This window comes from Delphinapterus leucas, chromosome 4, assembly GCF_059928025.1.
Source record: "Delphinapterus leucas isolate spDelLeu-1000000601 "Yukka" chromosome 4, BTC_Dleu_Yukka2, whole genome shotgun sequence".
Classification (NCBI taxonomy): domain Eukaryota; kingdom Metazoa; phylum Chordata; class Mammalia; order Artiodactyla; family Monodontidae; genus Delphinapterus; species Delphinapterus leucas.
In genome coordinates, this window is record NC_143132.1 from 67,189,112 (window position 1) to 67,202,786 (window position 13,675).

The following is a 13,675-nucleotide window of genomic DNA, read 5'->3' on the forward strand; positions in this document are numbered from 1 at the left end:
AAAAGATATACCATGTTCTTGGATTGGAAGAATCAATATTGTCAAAATGACCATACTACAGCTTCAATGCAATCCCTATCAAATTACCAATGGCATTTTTCACAGAACTAGAATTAAAAATTTCATCATTTGTATGGAGACACAAAAGACCACGAATAGCCAAAGCAATCTTGAGAAAGAAAAATGGAGCTGGAAGAATCAGGCTCCCTGACTTCAGACTATACTACAAAGCTACAGCCATCAAAACAGTATGGAACTGGCACAAAAACAGAAATATAGATCAGTGAAACAGATAGAAAGCCTAGAAATAAACCCAGCACCTATGGTCAATTAATCTATGACAAAGGAGGCAAGACTATACAATGGATAAAATACAGTCTCTTCAATAAATTGTTCTAGGAAAACTGGACAGCTACATATACAAGAATGAAATTAGAACATTCTTTAACACCATACACAAAAATAAACTCAAAATGGATTAAAGACCTATATATAAGGCCTGATACTATAAAACTCTTAGAGGAAAACAACTGAAGAACACTCTTTGACATAAATCACAGCAATATATTTTCAATCCATCTCCTAGCATAATGGAAATAAAAACAAAAATAAACAAATGGGAACTAATTAAAGTCAAAAGCTTTTGCACAGCAAAGGAAACCATAAACAAGACGAAAACACAACCCTCAGAATGGGAGAAAATATTTGCAAACGAAGCAACTGACAAGGGATTAATCTCCAAAATCTAAAAACAGCTCATGCAGCTCAATATCAAAAAAACGAACACCCCAATAAAAAAATGGCCATAAGGCCTAAATAGACATTTCTCCAAAGAAGACATTCAGATGGCCAAGAGGCACATGAAAAGATGCTCAACACTGCTAATTATTAGAGAAATGCAAATCAAATTACAATGAGATATTACTGCACACCAGTCAGAGCAGCCATCATTAAAAAGGCTACAAACAATAAATGCTGGAGAGGGTGTGGAGAAAAGGGAACCCTCCTACACTGTTGGTGGGAATGTAAATTGGTATAGCCACTATGGAGGACAGTATGGAGGTTCCTTTACAAACTAAAAATAGAGCTACCATATGACCCAGCAATCCCACTCCTGGGCATATACCTGGAGAAAACCATGGTTTGAAAGGATACATGCACTCCAATGTTCATTGCAGCACTGTTTACAATAGCCAAGGCATGGAAGCAACCTAAATGTCCATTGACAGATAAATGGATAAAGAAGCTGTGATACATTTATACAATGGAATGTTACTCAGCCATTAAAAAGAATGAAACAACGCCCTTTGCAGCAACATGGATGGACCTGGAGCTTATCACACTAAGTGAAGTAAGTCAGACAGAGAAAGACAATTATCATATGATACCACTTTTATGTGGAATCTAAAAAAATGATATAAATAAATTTATTTACAAAACAGAAACAGACTCACAGAGTTGGAGGATGGACTTGTGGTTGCCGGGGGGGAGGAATGGGAGGGGATGGATTGGGAGTTTGAGATTGACATATACACACTACTATGTGTTGAACAGATGGCCATCGGGGACCTGCTATGTAGTGAAGGGAGCTCTGTTCGATATTCTGTGGTGGCCTAGATGGGAAAGGAATTTGAAAAAGAATAAATACACGTACATGTATGGCTGAGTCACTTTGCTGTACACTGAGGCTGATGCATCATTGTTAATCAACTATACCCCAATATAAAATAAAATTTTTTTAAAAGAGCTGGAAAGGGCTTCCCTGGTGGCGCAGTGATTGAGAGTCCGCCTGCCAATGCAGGGGACACAGGTTCATGCCCCAGTCCAGGAAGATCCCACATGCCGCGGAGCAGCTAAGCCCATGAGCCATGGCTGCTGAGCCTGCATGTCCAGAGCCTGTGATCGGCAACGGGAGAGGACACAAAAGTGAGAGGCCCACGTACTGCAAAAAAAAAAAAAAGCTGGAAAAAAAAAAAAACCAAGCAATTATGACATCCAAGCAGAGAGAAGTTGCTAAATTATAAGGAGACAATGTTTTAACAAAAAAATTAAAAAGAACTTAGATATATTTTTCATGAAACATCAGAAACACTGTTTACCATTTAAGTTCCAGGAAAAAGTGGTTTTGAAAGTAATTTTTAGTTTTTATAATTTATATAATCAAATTATCACAATCTGTATTTATTAAACCTTGTTTGCTAAAAACAGTAATCAACATTGGTATAGTACTTTAAAGTACTCAAGGTATTTTTCATGAGTATTATCATATTTAGTTCTATAGTAATCCTGTAAGGTTGGTATAGTTCTCATTTTATATGAGTGGAGAATTATGGCTAAGAAAAATAATTCTATAACTTGCCCAAGTTTATCCTGCTAGTACATGGCTTAGCTGGAACCAACCTAATCTTTAGATCTCAAGTTCCTCTCACTCCACAAATTACTTGACCTCCTTTTGTATGCTTTCAAAAAGGTGTGTTGAAGAACCTAGTTCTCTCTAGGAGTTTATAATTCAAGATAGACAAGAACAGAAATAAAGTTTCATAATCAGTTAACATTTGCTCATATGGAGCTTATCATATGACACTAACATTTGCTCATATGACACTAACAAAAAGTCACTGATTCACTAACATCATTTAGATAGAAATGTAATACATATTTTCAGGTGGCAAGAAAGCTAGAGTCATGACATTAAATTTTTGTATGCTGGGGCAAATTCTAATAAATATACCTCTTTGCCTGGCTATATCATAACCACTTATAAAAAAATGGGTGGGAAATGGCAACAAAATTAGAGGTGTGTAGGTCTTTCAGGACTCCACCATGGCACGGTAACTCCAAAATATTTTTATGTGTGTGTTTTTTAACTACACTTGCACATATATATGTATATGTATATATGCATATATATGTATATTTATATATGTGTATATATATACACATACATACACACACACACACACCAGGCGTTTTTGTCCTATCTTCGTTTCTAGCATAGGGAAGATAAGAGACAAATGAAATTAATTAACTGACTGGTTGGAATATAGTAATGAATCAGGTAGATAAACTTTACAAACATTTTAATCTAAACAACTTTTTATTTTAATTTAGTGTTAGGTTTATTTATTTTATAGATGTCTACGATACACAGGTATCTTCTATGTCAGGAAGATTGTGTCGCTTAGTTCAAAGGGCATAGCTTTGGAGTCTTAGAAATTTGACCTTACCCTACCTCTTTCTACCATTATAACTTTAGCCAAGTTTCTTAATCCTAACTGTGTGCTAGAGCCCAGAACAGAGATTCTCAATAATATACAATAGTGGTTATATTATAAAAGCAATGATGAACTCCCATGGCCTAAAGAGACTAAACTTGTTCTCCTTGACCATTCTAAATTTCCAATTAATAGTTGTAGCTTAGCCTTAAAGTAGAAATCCTTCATGGGAAATCAAAAAGTCAATCCAGTTGTTTCTAATCAACAAACAGCTTATCAAAGATTTGAGTTAGAAACTTCTAACCTAGCTTTTTATGATATTTCCCATTAAAGTAGTAGCCATATTCAGACTGATTGAGGGTTCATCTCTGTTCCTAAAATTTTGATTCAAATGTGGAACCAAGGATCTGAATAAAAAATTATTTGAAGCCAATACGACATTCCTCTGATAAGCCAGGCTGCACTAATTATTTACTTTAAATTGAATCAGGACTTAGGAAAAAGGCATATGAATATACAGGCAATGATACAGTCAAGATATACTGAAGCCTCCTAGGCAAAACCCTGTTGTAATACCTGAACTTCTGTTTATATTTAGGGCTGAGCATATGACCCCATTCTGGCATAAGCTGTGGTAAACCATCACAGTACCATGTCTCATTACTGTAAATGAACCTGAATTTGGGAGGCAGATAATCTAGGAGTAGAGATGAATAGTTTTGCAAAGGTTTATAATCTGGTCCTATTGTAGCGCTTGGCCGTCACCAAATCTTTAGGCCTGAATTTATAAATATTAATATGTATTTTGCCATCAGCTAATCCTTTTACTCATTTGCATCATTTTTGGTCTCTTATGACATCCTACCTAACAATTTCTAGGTGATTCATAAGGTGATAGATGTGGTTAGGTAAGTGAATAACACTATCTGTGGGGATGCTTCAAATTTTTTAAAACTCAGATTTAGTGGCATGTAATTTACATTAGAATAAAATTCACCTTTTTAAATGTACAGTTATTCATTTTCTTCCCTTTGTTTTTAATTTTGTTTTTATTTTCAAAAATGTAAGCCACAACATGTTAAAAGTAGCAAGAATTTCCTGACAATTTTCCCAGAATCTAACAGGACTAGGATAATAAGAAATCAAACTGTTCTAATACTTGCTGCAGCAATATTCCCTGCCCCGCAGCTGGATTACAGTATGGTACTGTTTTCTGTATTACTGTCTGTGAGCCAAGACAGGCAGCTTTTCAAGGTATTGAGGGATTGTGCAGAGGAAAGAAATAATGGTACCATATGCAACTGGAGGCATTATCAAACGTGCTGTATTTAATACTAGACACTAGTTTGCAAAAAGGACATGTTGTCTGGGTAAGTCATTTTTGATACAGAATACCACAGAATGACAAGCTTTCTTGCCAACTAAGTTTAATAATGAATATAATACCTAATATTATTTACCACACCATGTTAAGTACTTTACACATATTTCTTTAATACTGACAAGATCCCTTTGAAGTAGGGACTAATTATCAAACCCATTCTACAAAGGAAGAGAAACAGTCATCCTGAGATTTAAGTAACTGCCAGACCAGGGTCACTCAGCTGGCAAATGTTTGAGTTATGGTTTGACTTCAGCTATGGTTTTGATCACTGGGCTTCATTTCGCCAGACCCTAGGAAACTTACCTTGGAGAAAAGCAGAAGTCTTTGTGGAGCTTTACAGAAGGGAAAAAACATATCTATTCTCTTCTAATAGGAGCATTACTATCCTTGTAACTATCAACTTTTCTTCCTCATTAGAAAATGGAAGATCAAAGACAGATATGAAAAAAAAAATTGCTCAAAAGGAACTAAAAATGTACCTGTTAACTTTATATATATATATATATATATATATATATATAATCATAATCACCTTAAAATGCTCAGCAACATAATATCTATATCAAACTTAACAACTAAGGACAACATGGCGTCTCTTTAATGAAAAATCTGAGATGCATCGCAGGATGTACTTTTTTGTGGAAGGGTCTTGAGTGAAAGTCCCATAGGTTGGTTAAAGTTTATAAAACAGTAAAACATGATTCTCAAAATGTGATCTATCTGCCAACCTCTTTTATTAGTATTGCCTGCAACACTTATTAAAATACAGATTCCTGCTGACCAAATGAGAGTACCTAGAGATGGCCCGTAATGCTTTAAGAACTGGCATATGAGAGCAAAAATGAGTTACTTTTTTTTTTTTAATTGTGCCAGAGGTTAGAACTGGAACAAACTAGTAAATGGTAAAGGAAAGTAGTTTGAGCTCAAATGGAAGGAAATTTTGTAGCAATTATAGCAACCCAAAATTGGATTTTTTTATACTTTGAAGGTATCTATCACAAACAGGTATGATGTCAAGGATGTTGTAAGAGAATACTTGCATTGAGTAGGATATTGGACTATGTGACCTTAAAGATTCCTTTGAGCCAGGATTCTCCACCTCTCTTAGTGCAGTGTGCTAAGACAGTGAGTAATGTGAAGTTTCTATTTCCTATTTTCTCCTCTTTGGCTAACAATATGAAATGATAGTGGTATGTATGCTTTTGCTAGGTAACAGTAAAAATGAAGAAATTCAGAGAGCTGCATTCCCAAGGGCACATTGCACAGGTTAATATGTACTGTTTTCATTCAGTTTATTTCCAGGACTACTTGCCTCTTATTCCCTCTTGCCTTACTCATCTTCCAACCCAAATTCCTCAAATGTTAATGTGTAACATATTCTTGTACCACTTGAAACGTGCTTTCTGTCTGTTTAGCCCTCTTCAGAATAACCCTTCTCCCCTACCTTCCGACTTTACTGTTTTTTTTAAACTTTCATTCAGCAAACACTTATTGTACATCTATTCTATGCCAGTAATTAATTAGGTATTGGGAATATAATCCCCATCCCTAGAGAACGCAAAGTTTCAGGATTTTAGTCGATAGTAGACAGAGTAAAAAAAATCAAGTATAATAAAATGTGTTATAAAAGATGTGTACAAGGTGCTATGAAAGTTAAGATAATGGCACCAAATGAAGCCTTAAGGCTGAGGCTGCCTTCGAGGAGGTGGTGATTTTTCAGCTGTCTTAAAGGATGAGTATGAGTTTACTAGTAGCTGGACAAGTGAAGATTTTTCTGTGCATAAATAACAGACACCTGTTATTAACATTGTTATTAAAGAAGTTTGTCAATCAATCCCACCATCTAATTGCTCCCTTTTCCTCCCCCATTTATACAATTGAGGTTGGGGTTTGTTACGGGCCCCCAATTTTTAGGTAGGAAGCAGTCTACAGGAAGCCAAGAAGGTTGGTGGTGAAGTGGAAGGGGTATCCCAAAAAGTGGAGATTTGAGAGCCAGAGTAAATTAGATACTAGACTAATAGAAAGGAACTGTTTGACTTCTTTCTGAAAGCATCATTATAATCCATTTTTGAATTTATACTATATAGATATATTGAAATACCCTATTTAAAAACAAAATAGAAACAATTAAAAAGATAAATTCTGAAACAAATCCTTACATTATAAAGAATTAGTTCCTATTTTAAAAATTAAGTGAAAGATTTTAAATAGTAACATCCCACTTCCTCAGTCTATCTGAATTGTGAATCAATTTACAAAATATACTTTATTTGCAACCTGTTCTGGCATAATTATTACATATATTTATTTAGTTTGACATTTTTATATAAATACAATCTTTTTGTTGTGCTGCTGATTCTAAACCCACATTGCTCAAATTTGATTTGATTTCTCCTTAATAGAATTATTTAATATCTTTTTTATAGAGACAACTGCCTGTTGCTATTATGTTTATTAGAATGATAATGCTTAGATTTCCTTTAATAAGTAGTTTAGCATGGCATATTGTAGTCAGCAAGCTACAGCCCACAGGCCAAATCCAGCTTGCAACCTATTTTGGTATGACTTGTGAATTAAGAATGGGTTTTTTAAATGGTTGGAAAAAAATCAAAAGATGAGTAATATTTCATGACACACAAAAAGTATATTTAGGTTTCTATTATATTTAGGTTTTATAAAATATATTCCAGTAATTCCAGCTGAAATATTAGAGATAGTATCAAACATGTTATTTGACAGATGGGAAGATTAAGCTGAAAATTGATGAAAGGATTTTTATAAAACTTTTTCAAAGTTTTGTAATTAGGTGGTAACAATTCAGAAATTTGTGACTCATGTTTTCTGATTTTAAATTGAGTATTCTTTCTACTATATCATACTGCATCTTTATTTTAAAATATCTTTCCTAATTGTAAAGAAAATCACTCATTAGAAGGTATAAATTAATTGATAGTATCAATTTGAGTCTTAATAAAGTATTAACTGACAGAAAATATTTCTAACATGATTTCCCCTAATGCAATTTCTTTCTATTATAACATTCTAGTTAAATATTTTATGAGATGCCCAATGTAAAATTTTTATAAACAGATAATGAGGCAAATTTTCAATAAATTGTAGGAGTTTTCTTGGTTTATTCAAACATTTTATGACAGCTTGATTTATAATAATATAATTAAATTTATTTTCAAATATTTTTTATTTAAGATTTTTTTATCTACTGAATTTAACATTGTAGTATTCAATATATAAGTCATTTCATCTGCCATAGGTATGGTAAAGTTTCCTTCACTATATCATACACATCTATAATAGAATTTTCTTTCTATTTCAAAAAATGCTTACAGAGTTCATCAGTTTTCCCCCTTACCATTGTTATTTATGATCTGAACTTATACATTTGTTGCAGTACTTTTTTATCTATCAGATTTATCTGGAATTGATTTTTGGTTCTTTCCAAAATAAGAAATCACTTCTTATGCTACATGTGAAAAAAACTATGCAAAGATGCACTTAATTATTTACTGTAATAACAATTGCTTTTCTCATGTTTCTGTTTGCATATTATTTATTCCTGAATGACAACAAACTAACACTGAACAATATTTCTGCTTCCATAATGCTCACTAAATGTAACGTTCATTAGGATTTCAATACTTATACTGTAAAACATACTGTTCCCTCACCCTCCTCTTTAATTTTATATAATTAACAACTGCCTTTTTCCTTTTTCTGTTGTTTCAGTTAAAGGATCAAGAAAGTTAAGTCTGCCAACAGATCTTAAGGCTGATCTTGGTACGGTAGGCAAAAGCCAACAATTTTAAGTTTTGTTACATTCATTTGGCTGAACATTTTAACCAACCAGTCCATGAATAACAAGTTTCCTAGATGGCAGTGTTTAATGGCTTTCCAAAAAGCCTTTCTTAAAAATCACCATACAGTTCTGTTGGCAGCATTCAACATTTTGTTTGTTAATCATTTTACAAAATTATGTTTCATAAATCATTACACACCAAGGTATATAATGTTTTCGGGTTTTTTTTTTTATCATGAGAATGGTTTTAAACATTAACTAGTCATGCATATGGACCCTTGTGACTGTAACCATGTAAATGAACATCACTTTTTCTGGAACTATTTTTCCCATTTCGTATATTAATATCATTTAGAATTAATGCTATTTAACAACAACAACAACAAAGTCCGATACATAAAAGAATAGAGTTCTCTCCATTTAAGAAAGTTATAGAAGATTTTATTCACTTTTAGTTTATTTTTTGTGGTGGTTAAGAGCTTATTCATAATTCTAGCTCTGAAATAAATAGGCTTTCATAAATTTTTCTTTCAGAACTTTTATCTGCTTGTGCCAAGATAGTTTTTTTTCTGAAATTTAATTGAATTACTTTTATTTTCATCTCCTTTATTCTGACTTAAAGTCATAGCATTAAATCCTACTAATGTCATGGTTGAAATAAGAAAAATACAATAATTAGTCTTTGCATTATTTTTTAGTGTACAAAGCTGTTTCACATACATTATTTTATTTGACTTTCTTAGCAACTCTTTAAGATAGTTATCATTGTTCCCAGTCTTTTTTTTCAGAGTAGAAACTGAGGTTATATTGTTAATAAATTGTAGAATTAAGATTTTAACCTAGATCACAGAACATAATACCCAAAGTTTATGGAGCATATTCATATACCTCATCTCATTGTATCTAAATTAAATAACTTTTAGTCAAATAGTTTGTTACATTCAAAATCTGATTACATATCATCTTAGACGAATTTGATTAAATTGGACAATTATGTTATTGTATTTTTAAATGCAAAGCACTAACATATTCAGTATTATTATTAGTTTAATATTAACAAAATTGTTATGAAGTTAATTAGTATTTTGCCAATGTAATTGATGTCAGAGGAAGAATCAACATTCTAGTTCCATTTATTGACCTCCTACTACATGTCAGACATTATGCTACATAATTTGTACAAATTATCTGAGATAGATTAGTACTATTGTTCCCACTTTACAAATAAATTAAGGCTATGAAAAATTCAAATTTGTCTAAGGTCATACAACTATAGCAAAACTGAATTTAAATCAGGTATATATCATTGCAAAACTTATAATCTTATAATTACCTATCATTTTGTATAGCATGTACTATGACAAATGTCAAATGAAGACTAAAGAATGAGAATGCTTTTCTCTAGAAAAATATGCATTCTGATATTTATTCACGTAATTTCCACATATCATAATTTCTTTCCTAGAATGTTGAAAAGGAATAATAAAAAAAAATAGAAAGAAGATTCTCAGCCCACTTCCATATTTATTGGAAGTAGCAAAGAAAGCTCTTAGTTTTAATTCTAATCTGGAGGTCAGTTAGGCATGATTGTTATTAATAAACATATTAATAAACAATTCCTAAAACTGTCAGTCGCCAATTATCTCCTTCCCAGTTGCTTCATTCTATTTTTACACATACTTTAGACAAAGATGATTATGAAAACTCACATATATAAAAGATAAAATAGTCAAGTGCTTATCACTTTACTAAAGGATTTTTTGCAATTAAAAGTATTCACAATAAAATTTCATTAAATCCCTATTTCTAAGTATGTTGTCAATGTAATTTCATTTTTAAAACTTGTTTCCCACAAATCTCCAGAAAAAAAATTATAAGGATTCTGAAAGAGGATAAATGTCTTTATGTATGTAAATTCTTCCAATGTAAAACCTTGGTGTAAAATATATCCTGGGTTGCTTGTAACATGGTTTTAGGAAGAATATTCTCCAGTGGTGTATAATCCTTTAGTGAAGGAGGAAAATGTGTAAGAAGCTATTGTAGTACACCAAATAAGGACCAAAGTAGGATAACAACAGTGAAAATGAAGAGGTGTTACCATGGGAGACTTTACAACTGGGATTGGGAACAGTGAGGGAACAGGGCTGGTAAGGCATAGGAAATAGGGGGAGTCAAGGATGACTAGAGTGCAGAAAATGGAGAATACCATTCTCATGGAGAATACCTGGTTTGAGAGGAAAGGAAAATGAGTTTGAGTTGCTCAGGGACATTCATGTTAACCACTCAGTGAGCAATTAGAAATGTAGGACTGTTTACCATATAGCACAGCGAACAATATTGAAAATCTTACAATAACCTATAATGAAAAATAATCTGAAAAAAATATATGTATACATCATTTTGCTGTACACCTAAAACTAACACAAATTGTAAGTCAACTATACTTCAATTAAAAAAATAAAGAAAAAAAAGAAATGTAGGGCTAGAGTGTAGAGGGGAAATCTCAAGCCCAAAGTAATAGATAACAGTCATCTGTGTAAAGGTATTAGTGACTGTGTATATGAGCTGTTCACTGAAGACAAAGGAAAGATGACAACGTGTTGGAGAGCTTTGGGTACTAATGTAATAACTTCTTTGTTACAAAAATCCTTATCTGGAGTGGCAGTATAACAGTAAAAGTAAAATAATAGTAATAACAGTAAAAACCTCATACGTTGGACAGTTATGCAATTAGAACCCTCAAGTTGTTAGCCTTTTATGAAGTAGTTACCAGAATCATGGTAAATTGCTTTATTCCCTAACATTTTAACATTCAGTGAAAAACTATCTTGTTTCTCAATTTTTAACAAAAAATACAGACATTTCTCTTTCTTAATAAAGATTTTGAATTAATGACCTAAAAATGAATTGATAATTCAAACCCTGAATGCACATAATCCAGGGGCTGGCACAACGTTATGAATAGTGTTATATATGCATTATAGAATACTGTAACTGAAACACAGGCCCCCGTGAACCCTTAAAAATATCTACTACAGGATGGCCTCCAGCCAATGAAAAGATGCGTGGAGAGGCCATGGTCAAAGGACAAGTAGTGATAATTTAATTTATTTAATTGTAAAACTAAAGTTAAATGACAGTGGCAAATATTATTATAAAATAAAATGTAAACATAAAATCCATAATGATATAGAAATACTTTAACTTTTCTTTTTTCGAGAGGGAAAAGAGAGGTTAAAGTTGCTAACAAGAGTTAATATTTCTATAGCTAAGTGTGGTGGTTAATCGGTGATGAACTGAGAGCAAAGATAAGCAGAGGAAGAGGAATTATACTTAATTTCACCTTTCACAAGGGGAAATAAATTGACATTATGCATATATAGCAATTCAAGAAGAATTAAAATTATATCTTCAAGATAACCACTAAAAATAATTAATACCCCAAATAAATCAGGCAAAGGATAATACATATAAATAAGAAAATACAGGCCATATAGTGAAAGAAGCTACAGAAACTAGAGAAGGAAAAAGAAGAAGGAAGAGGAAGAAGGGGGGAAGAGGAGGAGAAGAAGGAAGAGGAAGATGAAATAATCTACATAAAACTTGCAGAATGGAACACAGCCTGTTCCTGTTGACTGACCAGAGTCTTCAAATTCTACACTCTGAGCCTGTCAGGACTTCCCTGACCCCAGCTTTCTAACCTTTAAAAACACCAAAAATATTGTCCCTGCAACAATTTTTACTGGAGCCAGTTGCCGTGCCATACTCAGATTGCCCTTAGCCACAATACCCACAAAGTTCCCACCTATAAGAGGAATGGGAGCCAGTGGGTGAAACCTCATGCACTCCAGGAGCACAGTGGAGACATCACAGGTAGGGATAGGGCTCTCGAGCATGATCACACTGTCCTTTGCAGGAGTTGGAAAGATAGGGTTTGGGCGCTAACCCTGGTAACCTTGAGAATTAATCATGCAGCCACCTTTGTGAAGTGGTCCCCTCTAAAGAACAAATTTGCTGTGGAGAGTGAAAAACAATTCATTTCTGTCTGTCACTTGGATATAAAAATGACGAGTGGGTAAGCAAGCACATTAAAAAGCCAGTTCATTCACTGTCCTTAGTTTGGACCGGTATCTCCGTGTTTTGCTGACAGCAGGATCATGTGACTTCAAATGCAGAGTGCTTCTACATACAATTAAAAAGTGGATGAAAAGCCAACCAGTATGCCATGGAGTAGCAAGATGCATTTTGGTTAACTGATGTCACAGTTTGGTGGCACTGGAGGCTGGGTCCCTGGTTCAACTTCTCTACCACTGGGAGCCTGAGTAAGCACCACGTGCAGTCCTGATGTCTCAAATAGTGTTCGGGTTGCAATCTGAAAACAGAGTTCCTGTCACTCCTGAGTGTATTATTTGTCTCAGAGAACATTGTTGTTGTAGCTGCTGGCCAAGAATGCTGCCCAGTGCTTTTTAACTAAGATGACCATGGCTGCTTGACCTTAGTCTCCAAACTAGACATTCCAAAACACAGCATCCAGCACATGTTAGCCATGGAACATTTCCACAACATAGACAAGAGTCACAATCAAGGACCATAATACAGCCTCAGAGATGCTACACCAGAATAGCATCGCTCAAGTACCTATTTGCAAGGTAGACAAGCAAGATGATCAGAAATTTTGCCCTATAGGAATCAATGGAGCCATGATGATTTGCGATTTCAAGACCTTAGAGTCCTCCACCCAGGGCCTTCAGCTAATATGAAGCTGAGTGAACCTCTATGATCTAGCATGACAGACTACAACTGACTGCAGCTCTGTTTGTAACTTGCAAGATGGTGAGGAAAGCCAACCACAAGGAAACACTAAAAATGCATATGCCGTTATCATTTGAGTGTTGTTTGAATATAACTGGTGAAAATGTTGGATTTTTAAACAGTCTTTTAAAGTTTTTAATCTATTTTTTTGTACGTTTGGTTTTTGGCTGTTTCATTCCATTCTAGACCAAAGCTTCTCTTTAAGCAGTTCATTATGGAAAATTGTCACATTAACTTAAGAAGGGGGTTAGTATGTAAATTGTCTCCCAGAAAATTAAGTAAAAATACTAAATGTGTTTTTTTAAATGACAGAACTATAATGAAATGTCTCTGTCAATAGATATAAAAAGTGAATTACTTTACTTACAATAAAAAGGCTTTCAGCATGTATAGCAAAACAAAATTCACAAGAGAGACATCTAAAGCAAAGTGATTCAAAGGCTAGTAGTA

At 33.6% G+C, this 13,675-nt stretch overlaps 1 protein-coding gene and 1 pseudogene across 1 annotated transcript in view; both read left to right on the top strand.

Moving 5' to 3' along the window:
* STXBP5L (syntaxin binding protein 5L) overlaps positions 1 to 13,675 on the top strand; it is a 384,965-nt gene that overhangs the window by 321,000 nt on the left and 50,290 nt on the right.
* LOC111169797 (actin-related protein 2/3 complex subunit 1A pseudogene) lies at positions 12,133 to 13,425 on the top strand (annotated as a pseudogene).